Raw genomic sequence first — 8,667 nt, 5'->3', positions numbered from 1 at the left:
CAGAATGGCACTCCCTTTAGGCATTTAAACTGCTAAAAATGCATGAGAAATAGTAGGAGATTGGAAAACTTGCACCATCTGGCTAAATCTAGCCTGGTGTCCGGGAGACACGCTAAATTTGATGTATATTCCATTAAGGAAGATAATGAAACGGTCATTTTTCAAAGATTCAAATTAAGCCATTGGTTAAGAGGCCATCCCTCCAATTTGATGGGAGAGAATTTCAAATCCGCTGCTTCAAATAGTTTTCACTATCAGTTATAGTCTACGCGTTCTTCTGAAGGGATCAGTGTGAGGCTTTCTGTATGTGTGTATAATCTAGAGAAAAATAGTAATTGGCTACCTTTGATCTCAAAGAAAGCTTTCGCTTCAATTCTGTTCCTCTCGTCCTCTCTCAGTGTAGAAGTGTTGTTGTGGGACTGCACGATAACCAGTGTTCATTCTCACCCCTTCTCCCTTCTCCATCAGAGCCCAAAGAGGCTAGAAAAGTCAGAGACTCACTTGTCCAGTTTCCCTTATACAAAGGTGGCCATTTCACCTCAGTTTGACCAATGAGACTAATGGGAAAGTCTGCCGGGAGGCTTTGCAAATGGTGAGGAGAGAAGTATGTGAAGAGATTTCCTTTACCGTCCACACCTTCCTACACAGATGTGGTAGTTGGAGGCCTAGTAGCCATCTCGTGACCATGAGGAGAGACTTTGCCAGAACACTGAAAATGGGCAAGAGGAAGAGTAGAAGGAGCCTGGGTCTTTGGAATGCCACTGACCTGCCAGATCAACTCTGAAACCTCCCACCTCCTTGTTAAATAATAAACACCCCTTTGGTTTAAGCCACTCTTTACGAGATTTTTTTCTGCTGCCAAAACTATTCCCAACTGATATAGATTTTTAAAGCAATTTTTAAAAATTGAAGTATAACATATATACAGAAATACGTACAAATTATAAGTATTGAAGAGTTTTCACAGAATGCCTTTCGTTTTTCAACCTCCATTCCCCAAATACTTTTGAAACAGTCATACTGCTTAACAGCACAGACTCCGGAGCCAGACTGATAACTCCAAAACCCAGATCGGCCACTCACTAATTCGATTATTTAACCTCTCTGTGCCTTGGTTCTCTCATTTGCAATACAGGAATAACAATATTATCTACGTCATGGGGTTTTTGTAAGTATTAAATACAATTAGTTTTTTAAAATTTATGTGTCTGGCACACAGTATGTGCTAATACATATTTATGAAACGTAAATAATGTTACTGGGGTGTAACTCAGAAGGAAGGTAAAGCGGGAAAGACCTTGGAGAGAGAGTGAGTAAATGTTTTGAGGGCTGTCCCTCATCTCTGGCCTGAGATGATCTTGGAAGCTAAAGTGCCTAATAAACTAGTAAATGCTAAATCGATTTCAGAGCCTAGAGCTGTATAATGGAGATAGAGAATCCTAGAGCTTCGGTGAGGCTTTAAAATCTCCTGTCTGGTACTTCGTAACTGCAATCTGGAAACCTGCCACCCCTCGTGCAGTATACAACATGAGCATGCACAAGCATGTGTGTATGTTACTGAGGACAGGGTCCAGAGACTTCATCAGTTTCTCAGAGGAACCCGTGATCCACAAAAGGTTAAAAGTACTTCCTAGTTCATCTCCCTGACGTCCTATCTGTGGCCCAGAGAGAGGCCATCTGAATTGTCATATTTAACTTTATTTAACATCTCCCTAGAAGAAAAATTAGGTCAACGAAAATGGTTTTCCTACTCCAAAATCCTAGAATAATTCCAATGTAAGGAACTTGGTAGCTCTTTAAATAGAATCCTGTTGCATTTACAGATGAGGAACCCAAGTTGTATCGAGTTACTATGACCTACTCAGCATCCCAGAGAGAAACAGAGCCGCGGCTGACCAGTTGTCCTGGCTCAGCATCAAATTTTCCCGCACAGAAATACTTTGGTGGCAAAAAAAAAAAAAAAAAAAAAATCCCACTAGTTCGTTTCATGGGCTGGCCCTGGTCACAGCTGTTACATGCTCCACACTGGAGCCCTTTAAGTGTGGTTGCTAAGGGCAGCCAGGACCAAGGGGCTTCAAACATTCTATCCCTTTCATTGCTATAAGCTTTGGAGTGATTATAATTAGCTACACATCTCATGTGTATCACAGGGCAAAAATGGGAAAATAAAGCTAAGACTTTTCCACCAACCCAATTTATCATCTTCGTGGGAAGCTGTTTTACCATTTTCTTTGTGCCTCTTCCTCTGCTTTGATAAATCTTTAAGAACTCCTTTCTGAGGGCCACGTGTGTCCCCAATTATGAGTACAAGAGACAGAAATAGGAAACATAAATATATGAAATGGAAGTTATATATAATCTGTATAAACTAAACAGTTTCTAAATACAGATTGCTCTTTCCAGGGTGGGGGTGGTCGGGGGCGGTGAGTGATACTGATGCCAAACACGACTTAATATATTTACCCATGAGGATGGGCCTGGGTCTGGTATTAGGTTCCGATTAAACAAGGTTTTCTGTTTTCGTTTAAGTGTAGAGGCAAACTTGGATGTCCTGGCTCACAGCTCTAAGACCTGCCTGCTGCTGGAATGATTTTCTCCTTTCTACAGGGTTTTTGATTAATGTCATACCTGAATTGGCAGTAGATCTGGACCACTTTATTTCTGCAGGAAGGAAGGGGGGACAAGAAGGGAGAACAGGTTTGTACAACTGGGGCCATGTTAGCCTGGCTGCAATTTAAGATTCAAAGGGCACCCAGACTTTTTGAGAAATGTAATGCAGCAAAAATGTATTTTGCCGAGCAGTGACTGACGATCACATTTTCATTTACCAGAGGAGCAACGTTTTAGCTGTGGTTTCTGATTGTAGCACATAAAAATAACAAATCTAATTATAGTTTTTATTCCGTATTTGTTTTTACTTTTTGGCTGTATCATTTTTCACCCTAAACCCTCATCCCACCCCTACCCAAAGGACAGAACACACAGCTTTCTTACTCAGCCCCAGGCTAACAGCGAGGCCTCTGGTTCAGAAGACGCAGGGCCAGTGCAAAGCCGGGGAACCCACCCCAAACAAACAGCCAAGGGCTCGCTCGCAGGGAGACCTCTGAGGGAGGCCCTGACTAATTTCTCTCCATGGCACATAAAGCTGGGTGGGTGACCTTTCCGCCTGAGGCAGAGAGAACACACGACATGACTGAATTGAAAGTGGGTCACTGTCGGGCGGGCAGGCCAGAGGGAAGGAACACTCGGTGCTGAGAAATTAGCTGTCTTCTTGGAGCTTCCAGGCCCGGTGGAGAAGACAGCTTCTCACCCACCGCTCCACCCGCCTGCCCTTTTTTTTTTTTTTTTTCATTTATGGTTTGGGCTAGTCAGTTTCCAACAGATTTAGATAAATTGGAAGGGGTGGGAGAAGGGAAGGGAGAGAAGGGTGAAGGAATCAGATGAAGAAAAATAGGCTTAAGAGCAGTACCCCCTTATCCACGGTTTCACTGGCCAGGGTTTCAGTTACTCACAGTCAAGTGCAGGCAGGAAGCTGATAATCCTCCTTCTAACCTACGCTCAGCAGGTCAGCAGTAGCCTAATGCTGTGTCCTGGTGTCTGTGGCATTTGGCTCACTTCATCTCACCAGGTAGGCGTTTTCTTACTTGCCATCAGCACAAGAAGAAGGGTGAGTACAGATACTTTGAGAGAAGAGAGGGGCCACATTCATGTAACTTTTATTTCAGCAATTGTCACGATTGTTCTATTTTATTAGGTATTACTGCGCCTCTCTTACTGTGCCTCATTTATAAATTAAACTCATCATAGGAATGTATGGATAGGAAAAAACAGAGTATCCACAGGGTTCAGTACCATCCACGGTTTCAGGTATCCACTGGGGGCCTTGGAACATATTCCCTGCAGATAAGGGGGGACTGCTGTCCATTTCTCTCCAAGAAAAGGCATCATACACTTTGGGAATTCCCTAAAGAGCAGTATAGGTAGCTAGCTCCAGGCTACTATCATTTCCCCTCCTCCAGGTTGGTCAGGGAAGCAATTTTAGGCTATTTCCACATAAATATTTGCCTTAATTCATAGGAGTTTTTATAGAGGTAGATTATATTAAAGGCAGTGGAAACTCCAAATACATTAATTAAATTACTTAATCACTGAAACTTGTACCCACTACAGCCAAGCCTGATTCCCAGAGGGTCTACTGGCTTCCTCAAAATGAGGGACGGTTTTAGGGGTTGGTACTGCCAAGTACGGAAGAAAGCAATCGGTGACTGAGCCCCACGAGCCTCAAAGTGCACAGCAGGGTCATATCTCGCAGTAAGACACCGTATGGTGAGCCTTTTCAATTCTGTTGCTCTTCCCCTTTTCGTATGCTTGTTTCTCAGGGCCTGGACACCCATAAGCAGCTTTTAAAAATACCCAAGTGCAGGAGGAAACATCAACTCTTCGAAGCTCGGAAAAGCCTCCTCGCATCTCCCTTAAATGTTGTTCCCATCTGACCACTTCGAGTCCACGAGTCTTCAATCCAAAGCCTACTGGGCGCCTCTCCAAAGGGCTATTTTTCTCTGCTGGTCTGTGTTTCCAGAGGCCCTGAAGTGAGCTGGCAGGGATGCCAAGCCCGTCCGCAGCAGACCAAACACAGCCCAGCAGTGCTGCGTCAGGTGGACCGGTAGGAGGTAGAAATGCCGGGGCCACAGGTCCAGCTTCAGGACACAGATGCCCCCAGCATTAGCAGGGCAAGTGTGTCCTGGCCTCTGCAGAGGACAGCTCCTCCAGGAAGCTTCCACATGTGCACAGAACAAGGGATTTCTTTCCCTACCTCTCAGCCAATCATACAGGTTTAAGTTGTGACCAAACCCTGACCTCTAATGATGGCCATTAGATCTCCCCGCCTCCCCTCCCCTGCCCTGGTTTTTGAGCACCAAACGGCAAAGTGGGAACAAAAGACATTTTTCTTTCTATTTTTTAACACAGTGTATATTAGCCATAAATTAACACTCCCCTTCCAGCACCTTTTAAGCATCGGTAGGAGCCAATTCTTTTTACTATATTGTCTTGCAAAGAGCAGCCAATGGATCATGCTGTCACAGAACGCAGCCCGGTAAAACAGCCCTTGCAGGCAGCATTCTCCCAGCCCTGCTCAGCACATCTTCTGGAAGCTGCTTTATGGTGGAGAAGCCAGACGTCAGTGGCCATGATGTCTAGCATGTCCTAGGGTGATGGAGAATGGATGTCACTGTTCCCCCTTGCTTGGGAAAGAGCAAGGAGGTGAGATGAACACAAAAGATGGTGACTCGCACGAAGAAACTACTACTTTTGTCTGGATTTTTTGATATTTGGAAGGAGAGCAAAAGAAGAAATATGACAGACTACTTCAAAAACCCCGAATTAACTCTTCATTGGCTACATCTTTTGGCTGAAATCATGCTCCATGCCCTACTAAGTCGCTGTCATTCCCTGGGTCTCACATCCATTTCAGATACTGAAAATCAAAATCAAAATTGTCCTATGGTTGTCTCACAGGTCCAAACACTTAGGTCATTTCTTACAAGACCATGTTGGCACCTACTTAGGCTGTTGATGGAAGAGGTGAAAGTCTTCTCCCCAAACACTTACATTTTAAACCATGCGAAGAGTGAGAATGTGATGAGATTTCAAAGTCAGATGGGTTGAGAATTTCCTGAACAGGCAAAATAATTCCATGTTAACAACCAAGAATACTCTAGGGCTTCTAGATCTGTCCAGACCATTTTAATGCCAATTCAGTTAATTGTCTGGACAGATCTGGAAGCCCTAGAATAGGCCTGATCATGACATGGACTTAACCTACCTTTTATAGGGAGTGCCTTAACAGGGAGTGCGCAAGGCATCAGATTTTGAAATCTCACCATTTTGCCGGTATTCTAGTGTTGAAACATATGCATTATAGAGCTGGATCCCTGGATTTGAATTCCAACCCTACCAATTACTAAGCTATGTGACTTCAAAGGGAAGTTCAAGGGAACTGACCTCTCTGCTTCTCGTTATCTTCATTTGTAAAATGGGGATATTAATAGCAACTACCTGATAAGGTTGTAATGAAGATTAAGTGAATTAATATTTACGAAGTGCATAAAACAGTTTTGTCCCACAATAAGTGCCATATAAGAGATGGTGAGGCAAATAAATAGAAATCCATGTTTATGTGGTCCTCTCAGAACCTCTTTTTCACCAACCAGTTGAATTTCTAAATCATTACCAAAGAGGCTTCTGCTCCTTCCCCAAGGACTTGGAGGGTCCTCTCAGATCACAGCTCCAGGGAGTTGAACCCTACATGAGCAACAGTGTACTTATTACTGTGTATCCAAGGTTTGTGCAAAAACCCAGAAGCTCTTGGTGGAAAATGACCAAGAGACAGCTTGTGCAGAAGCCAACTCTACTCCACAATGAAATTCACAACTGTTGGACTTGGGGCTTGTATCTCTTTCTCTGCTAGACTGTGGGACTAATAATGGCCTTGACCTTCTTAAATAAGGGGCAGCCAGCCCAGATGGATTTCTGGTTCTGGGTTAGCTGTTCTGAGGAAAAACCCATGGGAGACAGTGAATTGAAGCATGCAGAATTTCTGAAAGGCAGAACAGAAAACATTGAAGGGAAAGATATTGCTGCCTCCCCAGTGGTACTGGAATGGATCAAGGGTTTGTTTGGCCCGGGGGCACTTCCCCCCTCTCCTTCATTGTGAAAAAGTAGGAAGATGCTCACTAGAAGGAAAACTGTCAGGAAGTCGAACATGATCCCATTTTTATCTCCAAATTTACTGAGAAAATTATAGATCACAATTTCTACTGCCTCCCTTCCCCAGCTCTGGTTAGATGATCTTTTAGTCTGTGGTGGGGAGAAGTTTCTTTTTAGTAATAATATTTATTTTTAAATAATGAATGCACATGATCTAACTTTTTTAAATTATAAAAGGCTATCCAGTGAACACTTCCTCCCACTTCTATTCCCAGCCATACAGCTTCTTTCCCTATAGGCAATTAGTATTACCCATTCCTTATGTTACCTTTCAGGGATATTTCTTTATATACAAGCAAACACACACATATTCATATGCACATTCCCTCTCCAAGTGTTTTGCTAATTTATACAAACACAATACAAATTCCACTGTACCTTTTCTTTTTCTACACTTCACAATATGTCTTGGAGAGCTTTTCCCATTCATGCATGAGTTTTCTAATTCCTTTTCCATGGCTGTATAGAATCCTACTGTGTAGAGGTACTCAATTTACTTATTTTCCCTTTGCAGGATCCTTTAAGTTGTTTCAAATATTTTGCTAGTATCAACAGTGCTGCAATGAATAACCTTGTCCACATACCACTTTGCACAAATGTGGAAGAGGGCATTCGTAGAAGGGAAATTGTCGCTTCAAAGGGTATCTCCATTTCAAACTGACAGATCTCGCCAAGTTGCCCTATAGAAGAGCTGTACCAATTTTATGCTTCCGCCATCTATGAGAGTATCTATTTCTGATGGAGAGGGGTTTGATGCCAGAAACTACACTCTCAAGGTATCCAAGATGCTACCGTCTGCTCAGGAATGCAATTTAGTGAACCCTGTTTTCAGATTTTTGCTGTAAAGGGCAGATAAGAGTCAGATCATCTCAGATCATCCGCTTCCATCATAATGGGAGTGCTGGAGGCCAGGGGTGCCTGATCGGGTGGTAGGTGGAAAATGCCTTCTACTGGTGTCTTCTTTCCAACCAGGCCGAAAAAGAGGTGTGCAAAAGGGACTGGAGTCTACAGGACTCCACAGCTGAGCCTTGAAAAGATTCTCCCAGCAGCTGGAGGGTAAGTCAAGCCTTCCTTTTCATATTCAGATCCAAACCATCCAGCTTTTAATGGGGCTAACCAGGAAAGTTCTTGCTTGCTACCGGGCATCTTTGTTTTAGGGCAGCAGATTGGTCATCATGTGGCCCAATCACAGCTCCATTACCTCATTTGAAGTGGGTTCACTGGACTAGTTCTTTAGCAGTCATCTCAAACAGAAAGCTGGTGTGATTTCTGGACAGACATTTCTCCCAGAACCACTGCAAGGAATACATGTCCTGTGTGTTGCAATAACGTAACTTTCATCTTTCTGAGAAAGGTGGCTAAGGGCAAGGACTCCAGAGCCAGACTGCCTAGGTTTGAATCCTGGCTCTGTCACTTGCTGGCTGGTGTGATCCTGGGCAAATTGCTTCACCTCTCTGTCTAGGTTGCCAGATAAAATATACGATGCTCCAGTTAAAACTGAATTTCAGATAAACAACAAATAACTTTTTAGTATAAGTATGTTCCAAATGTTGCATGGGACATATTAAATAAACAACTGAATATCTGAAATTCAAATTTAACTAGGCATCCTGTATTTTTACTTGCTGAATCTTGCAGCCCTATTCCGTTCCTTAGTCTCCTCGTCTATAACCACCTCACAGGGTTCTTACAAGGATTAAATGAAATAGTGTTTGTAGAGTATAAAGAACAGTTCCTAAACATCATAAATGCTACATAAGATTTCCTTAAAATAAATAAATGCCATCTTGATTCAACATACATGAAGACTCTATTACTTCCATTTTTTTTCCCCAAGATGAGGGGGGAAATTATTAAATATATGGTGAGTGTTAAGGAGACTCTGGGTTAAAAAAAAAA

This window comes from Callorhinus ursinus, unplaced genomic scaffold (assembly GCF_003265705.2).
Source record: "Callorhinus ursinus isolate GAN/ISIS: 27379988/994484 unplaced genomic scaffold, GSC_fseal_2.0 scaffold16, whole genome shotgun sequence".
Taxonomy (NCBI): Eukaryota; Metazoa; Chordata; class Mammalia; order Carnivora; family Otariidae; genus Callorhinus; species Callorhinus ursinus.
The sequence above is the reverse complement of the archived record's forward strand: the minus strand, read 5'-3'. Positions refer to the sequence as shown.